We start from the raw sequence: 18,757 nt of genomic DNA, 5'->3' as shown, positions 1-18,757 counted from the left end.
AGGTAGAAAGTCCAGTAGCGTGGGAAGCAGGAGAGGGAGGGGAGCTCTGGGTGCTTGTCTGAGGCCCCTCTGTTGTTGGTGGCAGAAGCCCCCTGGGGAGTTGCGATGCCTCCTCAGGCTGCCCCAGCCCATGTGTTCATAAAGCAGCATCAATAGCCACAAATTTAGGCTGCACCCAGAACAGCTCTTTGCCACTTATACTGTAAAAAAAGTTAAATTAAAATCCAAGCTAACTTGACACTCACCACAAACATATTTTTAAAAATAATTGGAGGGTTTTCATGCAAAGGGTGTCAGCCAATATTTTACTCCTAGGATTTTACTACAGTTAAGCTACCAAGAATCTGATTTTATATGTTCTTTACGTGTAAAATGTCTATGGGTGCCAGCAGCAAAGGCATACAAGGATTGCAGTAATATTTTCAAATCCACCTCAGCTGTAGGACAAAATCTCAGATCAATTCTAAATTACTAAGATGGTTTAACACAATTACAACAGGTACTCACACACAGATTAAGGGTTTGACCTCAGACCTTTGAAAGTCACCTACAAGGTGCTCATGGGCTTCCATGGACTTTGAACCTGCTCCTAAGAAGTATTCTTTTGTACTATTATGACAGAGGGTAGTATCTTGTCTATACCTTAGAAGTATATATGAAAAACACAGTATAATTTTTAAGATCAAGTTAGAGAAACACCATTGATGTAGTTTAAGTCTTGTAAAAAAAAAAAGAAAAAAAAAAAAAAATCAAAGTTGCACCAAAATTGAAGACCAATAAAAATGTTTCCATGATTCTTTTTTTAATCCCATTGAAAACAATTTTTCGTTGTAAACATTTTTGCCAGCCAAGCACTGCAGCATTGTGCAACTGCATGACAGCCAAAGAGCAACTGATGAAAAGCTGACTAGATTGATTTCATTTTTCCAACCAGAGTGAAATACGTAAAAGGAAATAACAAAATGGTGAAGTTATTTTTATGTATAAAAAATGTTCACGTTTAATACATTCACATGGAAACTGTGCAGCCAATGGTAAATGCTTTCGAAATATATCTACAGATCCCTTCAGTTCTGAATGGAAATAAAGGCACCCGTTGGTTCCTGCAACACCATTCCCCCTCCTCTGGGACCACAGATGCACTCTCTCTACTGGAGGAGCCAGGTCTGAGCCTGCCCAAACTCTGTGTCACCCATTCCCTGTCCCCCCTGTGACCTCCCAGGTTTCTGTGTAGAAGTCTGGCAGGGGGTTACTACTGGAACTCGGAGCTATATTTATTCCCTTGGCTCCTATCCATCGCTGTTGCAGAGCAGCCAGAAGGGGAACCAACCAATTCAGCATGGGATCTGCCAGAGTTGTGCTGCCAGAGAAGTTAAGAATGAAAGACAGAGGAGACAGAAGCTATCAAAATGAGTATTTCTGTCTCTAGGGAAAGAAGGGTTTCCTCCCTTTGTGGATCCCCCTTCTACAGATTAAGACTTTTTTTTTTTTTTATCCTCTCCTTTATAAGAAATCCCAACAGAGAAACCTGCCAGTTCCATGAGTTTCTTACATCCACAAGGGAAGGAGCACTGACAGCAGCATCTCCTGCATCTCTAAGGCATTTGTTGGCATTTCTCTGCACCTCACAGTACAACCAGATCGAGTGGCACCCACCAGCTCTGCACCACATGCAGGTTCGAAGCGCTGGCAGTAGAAGGGTCTAACCCTGAAGCCATTGCACCTCCTGTGACTGTACACAGAGCTCAGGGGACGTAAGAATCAGCTCATCAGACCTGTTCAAACACATAATCCACTGAACAAAACAATAGCAACAAAACTCCATTTTGAGATGAAAATTCATCGCATTATCAAGGTGTGCCCCATCACCAACTTACTTTTATAATCACTAGACTATGAACTTTATGAGGACAGTATAAAGCTGAGAAAGGAAAAATTTTCCCATACCACAGATATTTCCTCTCGTTCCCCACTGGGACTAACCTGATGCTTTTTGCTACTTTTCTAATTGAAGAGCCAGTAAGCCAACATTAAGAAGGTAACTCCTCTTACTATATCATACTCAGGAACACAACATGCAGGAATCCACAACAGAATCAAGTTGAACCCAGCCTCTCACACTGCATTTAAGTGCCCAAGCCAAGAGTCAGTCCTCTTCTGACCCACTGAATAATTAAACAATTATTTAAATTGGAATAGCCTGAAGCAGGAACTTAAAAAGACCCACCCTGGCAGAGCCAAAGAGTGGTTATTAGAGCGCTCACCTGGGATGTGTGAAACTTGATTTGAAAAAGCTGATTCAAATCAGAGATGAGAGGAAAGATCTGAATCCAGCTCTCCAGTGACCCAGGTGCATTTCATAATCACCAGTCCATAATGAAGTGCAGAGATGCAACTCTTTCATTTTGAGCAGAAATTCAATTGTGAACCTGAGAAATCCTTCAAAGATGCAGCATGTTGATGCAAACTAATGAACTGTAGTTTTTCAACTGCAATATGAAAATTCCAGCTAGCTCTGGCCAGAAACTATACTTCTGTATTTGGAAAGCATCTAGCATGCCAAAGACACTACCAAAACCAGCAGTAGACTGAAATTCTGATCCAGAAGTGGTTGTGGATTTCCTACTGCTTATTTACCTAATAGCCTGTCCTTTTATCGCATACACATGTATTTAGCTTTATGTATTCAAGTAAAAGAAAAATTATTTAATATTTGTTCCTTAAAACAATCAACAATATTTTAGAATATCTGAGCTGTTTTAGAAGAAATTTTATGGTAAAATCCAAAGAAAGGAGGAGTTAGACCACAAGAGTTTTGTTAGTTGGTATTACAGTACTAATAAAGATGTTGGGTTATCTCCCACTCATTATTTTATTAGCCCTGAGAGGAATTACACTTCCATGGCAAAATCTCAATGAACCAATGAAGGAGAGTTCCCTTAAAAAGGTAATAAATAGTCATTTTATTATACATTTCAATTTGGGGTACCTATAACCTTTGCATTTTTTTAAACTCAAAAGGTTAGAATTCTTTTTGTAGTTGAAATAATGAAACAAGAAAAAGTTTAATCACAATCTCTTTTTGAGAACATCAGGCTTTGCATAGAGTTTATTAACAGTGGATTTACACAATGTATTTCTAGTGAGACTTTGGACCACAAGAGACTCATCTGGTATGGAAGGGAAGTTTTATTTACTGACTCAGTCCTACCCAAACTGAAGTAAGAGGCGCAGAATTGGATCCTAGAAATCACTTCAAAATCAACCAAGATTTTTCTGACCTTTATATACTTTCCTCCGAGATGAGAGACCCATCAGTTTCCTCAAAAATGCAGCACATATTCAAATAAAACAAAGGTTCAGTTAAAAGCTACTTGTGGCAGCACTTTCAATATTAGTGTTGCTTTCCAATATCAAGTCAACCCTCGACATTCAAAAAACTTGGAAGTCATTGCACGGACGGAAACCCATGAAAACCTTTATGCAAACCCTTGAGAAACGAAAAAACAAACAAAACACACACACACACACAAAAAGAGGACTTATTTATATGCAGTTTTTTCTCAGAGCTGTTCCAGCACTATTATGGGTGAACCAGCACAAACACCCATCAAAAATCCTTGGCCACTAGAGTAGAAGGCAGTTTCTGCTTCTCCTGACAATTATAAACCAACGTCAGAGAACGCAAGATTTCTCTCTAATTCACTCAATTGACACTTAGCTGTCACATCCCTCCCTTGAATAAAACTGATATCAAAACCAAAACGTTACACTGCCCTATGTTTTAGTAATTCTATGGACCCCTGAAGAAAAAACACACTAAGATCTAGAGAGCCAATGTTAACAAACACACATGAAAATAAAACGTAACCCATCCTTGCAGAGCTATCAAAAGAAATGTTAGGAAATGAACGTCCAGCCCACCACGTTAGCCTTTGTTAATGGAAACCTGACTTTACACCTCTTTGCTTTCTTCACCCTGCTCTCACATGCTCTTTCTCAAGAAACAAACCTAGGCTTCCCTTGAACTCATTTATCCTTTCTTTGCTGGTAATTTATTCCATATGTTTATTATCCTTTGCATGAAGTAATTCTGCTGGAGTTTCCTATTTATCCATGCTTTTCTAAATCTTAGAATAAAGTAACCTATCTATATCTATCTGTATCTACCATTGGTATTCCAATGATAAGATTGATGGTTACAATGTTTGCACAAGTCTACAGAGACCAGCTTATGAGAATGAAAGAAAACAATGTTAATACAATATGCTGTCCTCTAGAAAAAATATTCTATGGCCCGCCTGGCAACCTAGCACAGTTCCATTGCATGGGTTAGCAGGGCTAATTCCCAGATCAGCAGGGGCCAGGACTACGGAGGAAGCGATACATACAGCCTTGTTGTGACTGAGTAGACTGTAGTACTTGATAGCAACCACTTTGTAGCATCAATGAACTCAACAGGGCTCCCAGCCTCCTCACAAAGAACTGTCTGTGGCAGAATATCCCATAGGCATAAAAAGAGGAAAAGTTTGTAACAGCACTTATCACATTTAAAAAAAAAAAAAAAATATATATATATATATATATATAAAATATATATATATAATGAAATTCACGCTAAGTCTGAAACAAACGTATTCTAAAAGGAAGAAGAATCAAGAATTAGGACTGCCATTTACCCCTTTGCATTATGATACTCACACCCATTTGAGGTTGATGGCACAGAAGGTTCCCTGGGACATCTCTGGCTACCCCAGGCAGAGCGGCCCCTCCTGCAGCCCCCCCTCCCCTCCACCCTTCCACCAGCCATGGGGGTGAAATTCAGATCCTACTCTCTTTCTTCTCCTCCTCTCTTTCTTCTCTTGTTCACAAAACGGAGTCAGGGCCAAATTTTTCCAAGTAGCCTTTCCCTGGCCCTGTGGTAGCCCACTTGGCATAACCCACCTCATCCCCTGCCTCATCCTCACCGACTTCCACCTTCCACTGCCCCTGCAAGTCCGAGATGCCACAGCTGGGCAGTTTGACACTAACGCATCAAAAATGAGCAGCTGGTTTGAAGAAACCAGCTCTGTTGCTTGCCCTATGCTATGGGAACGCTACCGAAGCCACCAGTGCTATCTTCAGGCACTGCTACCTGCAGAATTTTCGGTTAATGTCCTACCGTGGTAGGCAGTGTTGCTTTTTTTCATTAACAAGATAAATACTTGTAAGGAATTACCTAATTCTGCTTTTGGTTATACAAATCTCAAATACTGCAATGCACGATGGAGAAAATATCAGATACTGAAGCTGCTGCAGCTATTTTAGTTCTGTTTTCTTCATCTGTGTTTAGAAGACAGTCAGATTATAACAAAATTGTTTGTCTTTAATATAGTTCAACTTGACCTGATGAACCCATCTCTTTAGAAAACAATCTCAAATGGAGTATTTAGATTAAGACCTCTAAAAAACAGTGACTTCAAAATACTTTCGAGGCCCCATCTTACAATTTTTTAAAAGCACAGACAACTAGGCTAATTATAATTACTCCTCTACAATTCTTTTGCTTTTTTGGATGCATCTGGTTATCTGGTAAGATGCACCTGAAAATTAGAGCAAATTTAAATATAAGGGAAAGGTGCCAAATTCGGAATACTGAAAGAATTTTCCCTCTGGGAGAGTGCTTAGTCACAACATTGATGCAGTTGAGCAGAGGCAACTCAAATCTCCCCCTTACTACCCTATTCCCATGACTCTTTCCTGATCTGGATCTGTGCTACCTCTGAAAAGATGCTTCAAATCTCTCACTCAGTGCTTGGCTTCATTGCTTAACATGCCAATAAGAGTGAAAATGTCACAGCAGTTATTGCGATCCGCTCAGATTTAGACAGACACTACTCGGTTAAGCAACATCTATCAGATCATTTCAATTTCCAGTTGTTTCTATCCAAGGTCAGATTCTGATCAGTGACTTGGTCATAAAAAGTTCAGACTCTGTATTCGGCCACACAACTGGAAGCTACAACCGCACATCCGTACAATAACCCTCAGATCATCCAATTAAGCATCTCAGAATTATTTTACTTTTACATATTTTCTTTCAGTAGCTCATCCTTTTTTCCTCTTCCGCAAACATCTGTGCCCAGAGTGTCTTCACTAGAGAAATTTGGATTTCCATCTACAGTTGCCAGAAATAAGTTTATTCATGTTTCTATAAAACAAAGAATATGTATTATATTGTTTTTCATCTATGTTCTCATTCCCTGGATGGAAATTGCTTTCACCTCTGAAATAGATAAACAAAATACCTCAAAAAAGATGGAGTAAAGTATAAGGCAAAAAAATGCAAGGTGTGAATGAGAGGATAGAAAAATGGCTTTTCGAGATCATATTGCTTTTAGCATTTTGAAGAGCCGATATAGATCTATTCAGGTATCTGAGAGAAATTCAGAGATTAAAATTGAAATTTACTTACAAATCCTATTAAAACACATTAAATCAGAAGATACTGAAAAGCTTTAACTGTCCTCATTCAAACCAGAAACATAAATCTATATATGGTTTTCTTTCACTTTTTTAATAAAGTTCATACAAACCCGTGTACTTTTTCTTATGCTTTATTATTATTATTATTATTATCATTATTATTATTATTTAGTCAAAGCACTCTAAAAACACCTGTGCAATCCAAAGTCAACTTTAAACAAAAATCAACATTTGGAAAAATGACTTCTACTGATTTTCCTACACTTGATGAAACTTGTGCTTCCCAGAGAATAAGCACAGCCCATTTTAATGGACTAGTGAATTTTCTGCTTCTGTTCTAATGCAAATCTCTTTGGTCACCTAAGGCTCCCACGGTGGGCAAACAACCTAATGTGTCAGCTTTCTGTACTGAAGATCACAATTTCTGATCTCAGCACTGTCTTCATTGCTGCAAGCGAAACAGTGGTACTGATGTTGCAACTTCCAGGCTACTCTCTTCTGATAATGAATGGGTTGGGTTATTGGCCTCTAGCATGGACAAAAATATGACAATCAGCCTCTTCATTATATAAAAGTCTACAGTGAAGACAGTGCCAGACAACTCACAGAGTATTAGAGCTCAAATATGTTCAGAAGTCGCAAAGCCCGTAGAACAATTCCTTTTTCTTCTTTACAATTGATAAAGTCATAGTCAATTTATTAAAAGTGTTTTAATACAGTATTTTCATCATAGCAACTTGTATCTTCAGGAGTTAATTTGTAAGACACAGCTTTAGCATTCAAATATTTTAGAAACATTCACTGCAAATGTAACAGAGACCAACCTTCCTTATATCTGCAGTTGTTAATTGTCATCATTCGAACAGCAAATGAAAACAAAGTTTAAGTCACTAGCACTTAAAAAAAAAAAAAGATCTCATTTACCTGCAGTGATAGAAATTCAAAGTCACAGCAAAAAATCTGAAGACAGAGCAGATATGAGGAAATGCACCCGACTGCAGGATTTAGCAACTGTACAAAGACTCTCTTCTAGTGCACGTTCTGAAACAGCAATCGATTCTCTGAGCACTTGTTACCAAACTGGAGATATTTTCTTTTGTCAACATTCTGAAAACTTTAAACAACTCATTTATGATTCTTTACTTCAAAAGATTAACAGCACATTCACTAGAAGATGAATTAAAAATAAAATTAAAAAAAAAATAACAGCAGAAAGGGAAAAACAGAACAGACTGGGACGAACATCTCACGCTATTTACAAATATTTTTATAATGACTAGAAATCATAGAGCCCTCTTTAGCTAACTTTTAAAAATAATAACAAAAAACCCACAACAAACAAACAAGCAAAAAAACATTCATCAGCTGTTGACTGAGCACAGGGCCTAATTTTCAAAGCTGCTGAGCACCCACAACTCCATCTGAAGTCAGTGGAAGTGATGAGTGCCCAGCAGCTCTGCAAGTCAGGCCCAAACTGTATCGGTGTCTACGAGCAGAAGTGGTATTTAGGGAAGGGTTTTTGTTGCAGAAACGAGGAGGTTCAGAGTGATCTGTCAAAGTGCTGCTACATTCATGAGTCGTAAAGCTAGCTAGCTCTCATCTATGGGAAAAAAGTTAATTCATAGGGCTCATAGGGCTTGCATTTGTCAAGGAGCAGGACGTCAATGCTATCATTATCAGGCAAATCAGCCAGGCGTTTAATGGCAGAATCAGGAGACATTTGCTCTCCACTATCAGAATGACATCATAACTAAAGCAGGCTTCGGCGAGGGGGGAGAGCCGGGCCAGGGCTGGGGCTGGGGCAGACTCTGCCCTCCTGCCCCGCTCGCCCCAGCGCCCGCTGCCCCCTGCCCCGGGAGGCGAGGACACTTTCAGCTGCCTCCGCTCCGCAACTTTGTCCTCGCAGCATCCGAAACACCAGCATCTAATTTTACAAAATACTTCCAAACCTGCCCGATCCCAAACTGCGATATTGTAAGCCAGACACTCGGCTAGGAAGGGATGGGGTTTACCTACAATCTACAAATTAACTCTAAAAATTTCTGGCATTTTTAATTACTTCAGTCGTTTTCATCCTCAGTCAAACGGGTGGGGAGGGGGAACACACTGAAAAACTAGTTGCTTCTAAGATTTAAGAAGTAACAGCTTAGTCAACTAAGTCAATTTTTAAGCGTACACAAACACATACACACACAATCTTTGAATATTATGAACTATATAGTGATGATCTTATTCGATGATCAGAAACATAACAGCAACACACATTTCCCTTCCACAATATCTGTAATTATACAACTCAAACAGCACGAATTACAAATTGTTAATCTATTTTCTTTCAAAATATTACTACAGGTATACAGGCACGGTACAAAAGCCTCACCTTGTATAAGAACTGTGAGGGGAAAAAGTTATGAAAGCAGACAGAAAACCTAAAATCCCTGAGGCTACAAAAAAATCCCGCTATTGAGAAATAACCCAAGAGACCACATAGGGAATGTACAGCTTTCAGAAGCACTTCTCATCTTATTTGCACTTAACCTATTGATGTACTTATGCAGGTCACTTACTTTTCGGATATGTTTGAACCCTTTATAATCATGCAGGTCTCCGCGGTTTTCACTTGGGCTTTTGTTTTTTTGGTTTTGTTTGGTTTTTTTTTGCAAACAAGTTTCATTTAAAAAAGGTCCAATTATGCAAATCTGCTCCCGGATAGGTAGTGAATATTCAATATGACGGTGGTACTGTAATAGTTCAATGCAATGCACTGTACTGGACAGATTTATGAGGCAACGTCACTACTACGCTCTGGTCCTCGCTGGAGCATCTTGAAGTTAATTAAAGCTGCAATGTCCACTTTTCCAGCCACCCTCCTCATTCAGGTTTACTATTTCAACATCAAACCAGCAAGGGGGCCTCCCCCCTCTCTCCGTACATTTAAGCAGCCTTTCACAGTCAACGAACAATGAACAAAGATTTGAGTGATAGGAAAGGGGGGAGAGAAAAAAATCTCCACAGCAATAATCAAATCCGGTTTAAACAAGTAAAAATATAGTTTCTAATATTAAACTAGAAAAGAAAACATTCTTCTCCAAGCGAACGTGCAGAGGCGCTTAGCCAACCTCTTCAGAAAGGGTCTAAAAGCAGCCAGTCCTTTTTATTTCGAGCAGTGAATGAGCCCAAACAAGGCTTCTAAACTTAATTATGACACTTAAAATAGTCTTTTTCCACATAAGCTGGGAGGCTCGCCGCTGCTATCTGTATCAACCGGTCAAATCAGCTCAGCAAACACGGCCCCTGTTGGATTTATTTTAAACTGCACGGGGGGGGGCGCGGCGGCGGGGGGAAATGCACAGCCCCGCAGAGCGCTCCAGCCGCGGGCGGCCGGGCAGCCGCGCCCGCCCCGCCGGGCCCGCGCCCCGCTCCGCGCTCCCGCCCCGCTCCGCTGCGCGCCGCTCCGCGCCGAGCCGCCGCTCCCCGGCCCGCCGGCGGCTGAAGTGAAAAACGAAGAGATCCGAGAAATCACGTCTCCGCCTCGACACTGTATCAGGCACGGCCACATCCGCCGCACGCACCCCGAAACAATGCCCGCCGCGCAGCCAGGCGGCGGCTGGAGCCCTCCCCGCCGCACCCGCCGGCACCCCCGGCCCCCGCGGGGCTCCGCGCGGACGGACCGAGCCCCCGGCCCCGCCGCCGCGGCGGGGGACTCCGGCAACTAACTTTTCGGATGGAGCCCGTGCGAGCCGCCCCGCGGGAGCCGCGGACCCTCCGAAAAAAACGCGTAAATCTTCGCGACCTTTTATTTTGCGTTAAAGTTCACAGGCGGCACCGCTCCCCTCAGCCCCTCTTCCCCCTCACACACACACATATATTAATTATTTGCAAAACTGCAACAGATGGGCGCATTAAAATCTGGATTCTTTCCTACACAGCATCAAAGAATCTCTCCTTCCTCCCCCCCCCACCTCCCGTTAATCCCGCCGCCGGCCCGATGCCCCCCGCCTCCCCAGCACCGCAGCCCCGCGCAGCCCCCGCGCAGAAGAGCGAGGCCGCTGCCCCGCGCAGGCAGCAGCGCCTCCGCGCCCGCGCACAGCGCGCCGCCGGGAAGGGGATGCTCCCCCCTCCCCGGGGATTGCCATTTAAGTTTCCTCCTTAACCTGTTACTTTCTCCGGGCGCTGACAAAGCCCCGGCGGCGGGCTGGCAGGTGCCTCCCCGCTCCCCGCGGCGCCGCCGGGCGCACTCCGCTCCCCCCGAAAGGGCTGAGACCTGGCCTGACATTTAGTGCCTACTTGAATGTCACAACGCTCCTCGCAGCATTATGCACGGCTCCTATTCATAAGAGGTCGATTAGAGCACAAAATGGCAGGTCTCTTAGGCACTTGAATCTCACAAGTTTGACACATGGTATGCATCAGCTAACTTTGATTAAAAAAAAAAAAGGGGGGGGGGTGTCTACAAATTACACCACGATTAGTCGGGATCCTAAGGGGAGAAGGAGGGAAAGTGGGGGCCCGCGTTTAAAGTCACTTCAGCAAAGTTTGCTCCGCAGCCACCCTCTAAAACAAAAAGTTTCTGGGCAAGTTAAGGGCAGGGTCGGTGCGGGCTGGGGACGGCGGGCGGACGGGCGGCCCCCGGGCAGCGGCGCGGCCGCCACCGGCACTCGCCTCCCCTCGCGTCGCCTCGCCTCGCCCGCCCGCTCCTTTTTTGTAAAGTAACGGTTTTAAAAGAAACGAGAGAGAAAGAGAAAAACGTAGGGTTTTCTTCAGGCTAAGTTCTATAGCGCCATTCAATGGCTTCTTCGCTCCTTTCATTATTTTCTGCTTTTCCCCTGACAGCCTTGCTTGCAAACGTCACTGCTATGGATATTTAATTATACTGTATTTTTTTAATCACGGTGGAAAACGCAGGCCCCATTGCGATGATTAAAAAGAAATAATAATAAAAAAACATACTCCGGACTGACTTTGGAGCCTCTTTGATGGCTCATGGGAGCCTCCCGGATCCTCAAAAACCCCCTTTTTACCTTTGTCTTTCTTACCTTAAAATTTAAAGCAAAGCGTAGAAGAAACTCCCGCACGTAAACGGAGCGTTGTAAAAGATTGTGTTCAATGAATAATGAAGCATGTCCACATGATTGACTTGATCATTTTCTTGTGCGGAGGGGGAAAAGTGCGGCGCGGGGCTGCCGCGGCCGCCCGCTCCGGGTAGCCCTCCCAACTGCTTCCAGCACATCCCGAGCAAAGAGCGCTTTATTTTAATCTGTCTCTTTTCAGAATAACCCCCTTCATTGATACTGATCACCCAACATCACAAGACATCCCCATCTCTCAGCGTGGACTCCCCCTATCTGGTAGGTGAAATGCATTGTACCATTAAAAAAGCACTCCATTGTCGTCTTGGCATAATTCACAGCAACTAGATAGGTCTTGCGGCATTTAGCTTTGATGAGCCAAAAGCTGAACCCTTGATATAATAATCTACAAAGAATGGTCTGTGATCGTCCATTTTTTCTCCCTGTCTGGCAACTAAGAAACCATTTAACACGGCGCAGCTTGGTCGTGACCTTGAGCCCGTGTAAACACCCCGAGGAGCCCGCGCCGCTCCGCAGCCCCACGGCCAGCGCCGCTGCCCGCGCCCCGCGCAGCCCCCGCGCCCGCGCAGCCCCCGCGCCCGCGCCCCGCCGCCCCTGCCCGCGCCCCGCCAACCCCGCCGAGCCCCCGGGGGCAGCGCCGGGCTCCACAAAGCGCCCCGCTTACCTGCTCCCGAAACTATGCAAAGTCTGTTTCTCCTAAAAAGAGAAAAAAAAACTCCCGGGGAAACCTGGGTGGACAGGGGGACCGGAGCATCAGTCAGCGCTCCGGCGTTTAAGAGAAGTAATCAGCGATAAAGTGACGTTGATCTGCACTGTAACCTTGTGGCGTATTTAATGTAAATAAGCCAGTTATGTTGCCAATCGCATGCATACAAACACATAAAGGTCCTCAGCGTTGCATTTTGATTCTTTCCATTAGAGCCGACTTTATTTACATACACTATTTAGGGGATCATGATAATTCTAAAACAATACTAGTGCCAAATGATTATGAAAATATGATTTTAATTAATCACGTAGTAGGCAAGGAAATTAGCATACGGTAATTAAACTTAGAGAAAAACGTCATGGAGGTTCTCTGCCTTATGGGTTCGGAATAATCATTAAACGATGGGTTTTCAGGACTTAATTATCAAACAAATAACTTTTTTAAAGCAACTTTACAAGGTTTATCCGCAGGGCAACGATTTAGTAAATAATATATAACCAAGCAAACAAGGTGCAAATGTGACTGGTGAAATAGGTTGTGTTTCTACAAAGCAGGAAGGGGGGGGGGAGAAGCTGAATAATGCAATTATGGATTCTGTGTCCCATAGTTGACAAAAGCATGGTGCCTCAATAGACTCTTTGTTATGGGATTATATAATGATTGTGGTGTAATTATGGGAAAAAAGATTTAGTAATAATAAAAAGTATCAAAATACACCAATGAGCAGCTTGTTTTAAAGAAAAGGCTTGCATGTGACATTAGGGGCATGTTAATAACAAAAAGCCAGGATCCGAAAGGGTTGACAAATAAAAAAGACTGTGATGCGCATGATTAAGAAGCGATGGAGACAGATTGATTATTCAAAATGCCGAGCCACAGGGACACTTAAAACATTGATTCAGGTAAGACTAGTTTCATCTTGACTGAAATGAGTTCCCTGAAGATGACTGGCATACATTTTAAATCAGTTTACTACATAAAAAGCATAACATCACAAGCTGAAACCTTCTAGTTACAATAGGAGTCCAAGGAAAAAAAAAGTTTATGTTTGTGGCAATTCCCAGAGGGACTATGGAATTGCAGAGGAAGGGGTATAGATTAATTAGTTCTTCCTAAACACTGGACTTAAATGTACCCATCTTTTATAATCCCTAGCCTCTGTTCCTGGAGTCTGTGGTCCAGTCCCACTTCTGCAGGTTATGGGGCTGATATTAATAACCCTAAAAGTACAATAGGACTTTTTTTTCTTTTTTCTTTTTTTTTTTTTTTTCCTGGAACTGAAGAAAATTTACCTTCTATAGTAACTGAAAAATTAGTGTGATTTTTCCAATTTATTTATTTTTAAGTGAAGTTTATAAATAGTTGTTCAGAGCTATTCAGTGTTAAAAAAAAATTCCCGTGCCTATACGAAAAAGTTTAGGAATTCACTCTGCATTTTCCAATTTGATGTGTCTGAAATTCTCTTTGAACAAATTCCAAAATACAAGTTTTTTCTATAGAAATTAGCATAGCAATCACATCAATAATATCACTATCTCTATGGGAATGATAACTGGAGCAGTGGGGGTGTTCTTTATTTCAATTCTTCGTGGATCAACTGATTATATTCTGTCTTCTTTTGAACTTGTTATTGTAAGTCAAGTGATTCTTTATAAGTGACAGCCCTGACAAAGAGACGAGGATGGGAAAGCAGGTCGAAAGGAAGTCGCCATATGGACTTTAAAAAAGGCACTTTTTAAACAAGATAATGGGGAAATGGATGTTGCCTTTTAACCCTGTCAAGGCTGAACATTATTAGCAGTCTCATAAAAGAATGAGCTATACCCTTTTTTTAAAATATCAGATTTCACCTTATGATTTCCTTGACCTAGGGCTTCATGATGCAAACCACATCAGAGGCAATGGCATTTCAGAGGTAGGGGCCAAATCAGGCACCTGGAATCACTGACGGACAGGAGATTTCAGAGCACTGCACAAAGAGTTACAGAAGAATGAGAGGTCTGGAAAACCCCATGGTTCTTTTTCCTGAGACAAAGATAAGAACATTGACTAGAGATAGGTGAAATAGCAACTGACAGCAGAGGAACTTTAGACATCTGACTGAGATTTCCTGTTCCTCTGGCATAAGTGCATGATGCTCCTTTAATGACAGCGAATGGAGTGAAAACAAAGCATGGGCATGAGGGCTTTGGCTCTGATCCTTGCAAAAATTAAAGTATTGCTCCTCCTCTTTCTGTTCTGGAGGGAATAGGATTTTCCCTCCAGAAACTTTCAAGTGGACAGAGATTAAGAACCATCTCCCAGGAAACTGAGATTAAGTACTAAAGCCGCTCTAAACTGAGGGTAGATCTGTGGTCCAGCACTGGTGAATGTCCAGTAAATTTTCTTCTTTTTTTTTGCAGTTTGTTGGTCCAGATGGCCATCCAGCTCAACTCTACAGAAAGGAAATGTCAACCAACGACTTCTCAAAATCTGGAAGAGTCAGCTACTACAGGCAGGCAATGGTGCTGTCAAGGGAGGATGCCATTAACAAGACTGATCTAAACTCTTTTCCCCAGGGCCTCATAGACATGACTATGGAGGCTGGAATGGCCAAGACTTTCCAAAATGGACCGTGAAGAGATAATGCAGATTCATGAGCTGAGTACATCCTAAAGACAAGAGACCTCCAAATTTTATTGGCTCAATGACAAGCTCTAGCACCTCAGCAATGTGTACTGGTTAGATGGGATTCAGATGATGTCAGACATGAGCTGGGGGAGGTTTTGTTCCAGCCTCTCTCAGAATACGTAATATTCCCAGATACCATCAGCACTTTTGTAGGTCCCTCCAGTATTCCTTCCTATTCCTCCCCGTATCTCAGTGCTGTTCCATCTTCCTCATCTTGCATCCAGGGAAAGGTCTTTTCTCTTCAAAGCCTTCATGCCCTCTCAACTGTCTCCAGCTACTTCTCCAACTTCTTTGGTTGTTTTTATTCTCTTCTGTGCCCCCTCTATGAGTAGGCAGGAATATGCTGCTGCTTTAGAATTAGGCAAAAACACTACATAGGAGAGAGGGAAAGAGCAGTATGTTGTTTGACTTACTCTGATGGGTTCTTGCACTGGTTTAGAGCATCAGGGAGTGGAAATTTTCAGCTACAGACCTGTAAAACCTCAACAAGTAGAATGAGAGGAAATGGGAGCTGAGATCTTTGGCCAGGCATTGTTACCTTTCCCTGTGATTTCTACCTTTGTGGAATGACAGTCTTTCAGAAGGTATCATTTCAGACAGACTTAGATAAGAGGGAAGAAAACCCAAAATCTCACAAGTTTGGTGAACCCAACAAAAAGCTCAGGTCTTGGGAGTATTTTATGAGGCTTTACAGAGGAAAGTAGCAAAAGACAAGTGGTCATACAGTAATTTACACAGTGGGTGGGGGAGAAACATTAGCTTTATGTATTTAAATATTTATAAGTTGTTTGCTTTATGAAGAAGGACTGAGGAATAATCCTGCCTTTGTTCTTAAAAAGTGTGATCAGCATTTCCTTCCTAAAGAGAGGTGATAAGCAACTGGGCATTCTTTCAACAAAGGCTGCAGAACCCCATTGAAAGCTTAATGCCTTTAGGAGGGGGTCTCTTCTCCAAGGAAGAGCAGGACATCAGGTCTTTAATATTGATAAGGAAAAGCGCATAAAAGGAATCATCTAATAGCAGAGACTTTGAATAAGGAATTTCAGAAAACTCCCAGTAAGTCCTTCAGCAAACTCTGGAACAGGTGGTGCGATCTACATGGCAGTCTGAGCCAGTGAAAACACAAGTCATCCAATAAGCAAGTCACTGCAGCATGGTTCGAGAAGACATAAATAAAACACTCTCCCAGGAAAAAGGGAAACCCCTTCCAAAATGCCTGTTACAAACAGGGAGGTTTCCTGGGCAGAACCCCAGCAAACTGACAAGGTGAATGGAGGTTTTCCCACTCGTACAGACTGTCTAAGAAAGCTTCTTGGAGAAAGGACTCTGAGATTCCAGCTTTCAAAACAGACCAGAAGCAGAACCCATTTGAGAACCAGCTGTCTATTTCCCAGGGGCTGTGGCCAAAATAATTATCTCTTAACAGATTTAATCAGTAAAGATTGTATACACCATCATCACAAGGATTCAGTGGCAGAGGTAATCACAATTTGAAGAAAAAAATATATATATTTTTAGGATACAAATCAGCATCCTCAATGCAGCAGTCAATTATCATCGGGCCTGACATCACAACCATCTTGCATGGGGCAACGAAAAGCATATACAAAGACCAGGAGTCTATGTTGGCCACTTTTTGAGACAAAGTCATTGCAACAATTCATCAAATCACAGCCACCACAGAAGGACCCAAAATAAAGTACAAAATGGACAGCAGGAAGATGTGCAAAGGAAGCCGCATCTGAAGTGGGGCCAGTGTGGAGGCAACACCTCCCTCTCACAGTGCTGAGCCTTTTCCTTTACAAAACAAGGGCAAAACTGGAACGAAGAATATTTGAACCTTGAAAGTGTTATTGAGACTGACAGACTGATACATGGCTTTAGAGCTTTCTATGGACAAAAGTGGTCACCTTTGTATTTCAAAAGAGCATAAGAAGCTGAGTAAAGTGGTAGAAAAGATGTTGGGTTTTTTTTCCCCCAAAGTGAAAGATATTTTTACATTAAATAGTGAAGAATGTTCTCAATAGATCCACCTAGTGGAGTTGAGCAAATTCTGCTTCCAGAATAAATACACAGCTTTTATAACCCCATGTAAGACAGACTTCTGTGACTGTCTCATGACAACAAGGGAACAAGGGCTCAGATATACTCCAAAAGAACAAGAGTGAAAGGTGCAGTAAGTCTCAGTACAAGCACAATACAGAAGAGCAGAAGACAACTGTTTCTCCAGAATTTAGACTTCAACATTTAAATTTATGTGGGATTGGTATAGCAGGTCTGCTTCCCCAGCTGTTATCACGAGGAACTATGACTGACCAAGAAGAGAAAGTGCTACGAAAAATATCCAAAATAATAGCTGAACTTTAAAGTGCATTGGCACTGACCTGGCTCCTGGAGCACATTCACATATAACCTGTTTTCAGGCTGTCAGAGCTCTTCAGGAGCTGTTTAACCCCTCGCATGATAGTGGCACAGCCAGCATGCTGTGCCTGAGCCCCTTGCCTCCCACTCCTGCCCACCCCCAGGGACAATATAACAGGTTCCCTTTAAAAACAATAACAGTCCTAGATTTCTGCTGCTACTATGCAAGTCTGAAAAGCCACAATTTATGCCCAGTGGGGTGCTGTACCTACAAACATCAGCTGTCCAGTTCAAGCCGTAGCAACCCACAGGCTTTGCTCCATCTTCCCTGTCTCCACAGTCTCCAGCACAGCTGCACTCCTCTCTTATTCTTGGTTTACCCACTTGGCCATGAGCTCTACCACTGCGCCTGCCCCTCAAGAAGGTTGCTCAGGATGTCCAGGTACACTAGTGCAGTACCAAAAAAAATCTACTAAAACCAATGCCTGAGAGCATGAAAAATATTTTCCTGGAGGGAGGCACTGCTCCACCTGCTCTGTCCCCTGGCTTTGCCCTTAGGGAGGCTCCAGCAGCATCTCCTCCATCCTGGGCTCCTGGCATGGAGAAGGCTGGTGCCAAGAGAGCACGGTGCCCACTCTCTCCTGCTGGCAACACATGGCGCTGTGGGTTCCCTTGCAGAGTTGCTTTCTGAGGCCGCTAATAAAGCAGAGAAGACTAACTCACATCCTCACAGGAGACTGGACACTTGAAATGTTGAAGGCAATGTCCCTGGAGAGCTGCAAAGGCTCTGGGCCTGGGACAAAGGACTGTGATGGCTATGATATGTATGTGAAAAATATACATCAATACAGAGTGACACCAGCGCAGAGCAGAAAACCTGAAAACTAGTGGAGAGCTCTCTGTGTAATGCAAAGCACCTGAATGATGTGTGTACACACAAAGATTTGTTCAGCTCTGCTCATATCCAGCCCTCTTGGACAGTTGGATTTGATTTGCCATTTTCTTGCCAAAATATTGTTGCTATACCTCAGCACCTGGCCTTTCTTCAAAGAAATTTTGTATGACTCTCCTGTCCTCACCTAAACCAGTCCAGAATATGAGTTCAGGAGAGGTTAAAGCGACCCTCTTTAATAACAAACATGTTTCTAATAATTTAAAGCCTCAAAAATAAAGACTTGTTGTTCCTTTCAAAATTTCCTCTGCTTCCATAATTCTGTTCATATATAGCTGTTTCCCCAAGTATTTCTATCCAACCTTGAAATGAAGACTGCTATAATCAAAATACCAGCTAAGAATGAGAGGGTGGCACGGCATGAAGCAATTAACTCTGCCTGCACAGCCAGCAGAGGGAGGCAAAGAGTATAATTAATTTTGCTGACAGTATTTTAAAGAGAATTTTAAGGATTTCTTAACCAAATGCAAAATTGGTTTCCTTAAAAAAGTAATATTTTAAGTGGTTAAG

General features: G+C 42.5%; 1 protein-coding gene and 1 long non-coding RNA gene across 15 annotated transcripts in view; one reads left to right on the top strand and one right to left on the bottom strand.

Annotated features, from left to right (window-relative positions):
- Positions 1–12,368, bottom strand: part of ZNF536 (zinc finger protein 536) — a 345,380-nt gene extending 333,012 nt beyond the window's left edge. For 5 of the 14 annotated variants that reach the window (XM_065028359.1, XM_065028358.1, XM_021282079.2 and 2 more), the window contains exon 1: positions 11,502–11,698. The gene's annotated coding sequence lies outside the window, so the exon portion shown is untranslated. Of the gene's footprint in view, positions 1–1,983; positions 2,565–9,032; positions 10,349–10,619; positions 10,784–11,501; positions 11,699–12,219 lie in introns of those variants that run through there. The other 9 variants (XM_021282082.2, XM_065028364.1, XM_021282085.2 and 6 more) reach the window with 5 other exon arrangements.
- Positions 11,678–18,488, top strand: LOC135575310 (uncharacterized). The gene is made up of 2 exons (XR_010465810.1): positions 11,678–11,813; positions 14,667–18,488. It is a non-coding gene; the product is annotated as an uncharacterized LOC135575310 (long non-coding RNA).
- Positions 18,489–18,757: the final 269 nt, after the last annotated feature.

The sequence above is a fragment of the Columba livia genome, chromosome 13 (genome assembly GCF_036013475.1).
Source record: "Columba livia isolate bColLiv1 breed racing homer chromosome 13, bColLiv1.pat.W.v2, whole genome shotgun sequence".
NCBI classification, from domain to species: Eukaryota; Metazoa; Chordata; class Aves; order Columbiformes; family Columbidae; genus Columba; species Columba livia.
The sequence above is the reverse complement of the archived record's forward strand: the minus strand, read 5'-3'. Positions and strand labels throughout refer to the sequence as shown.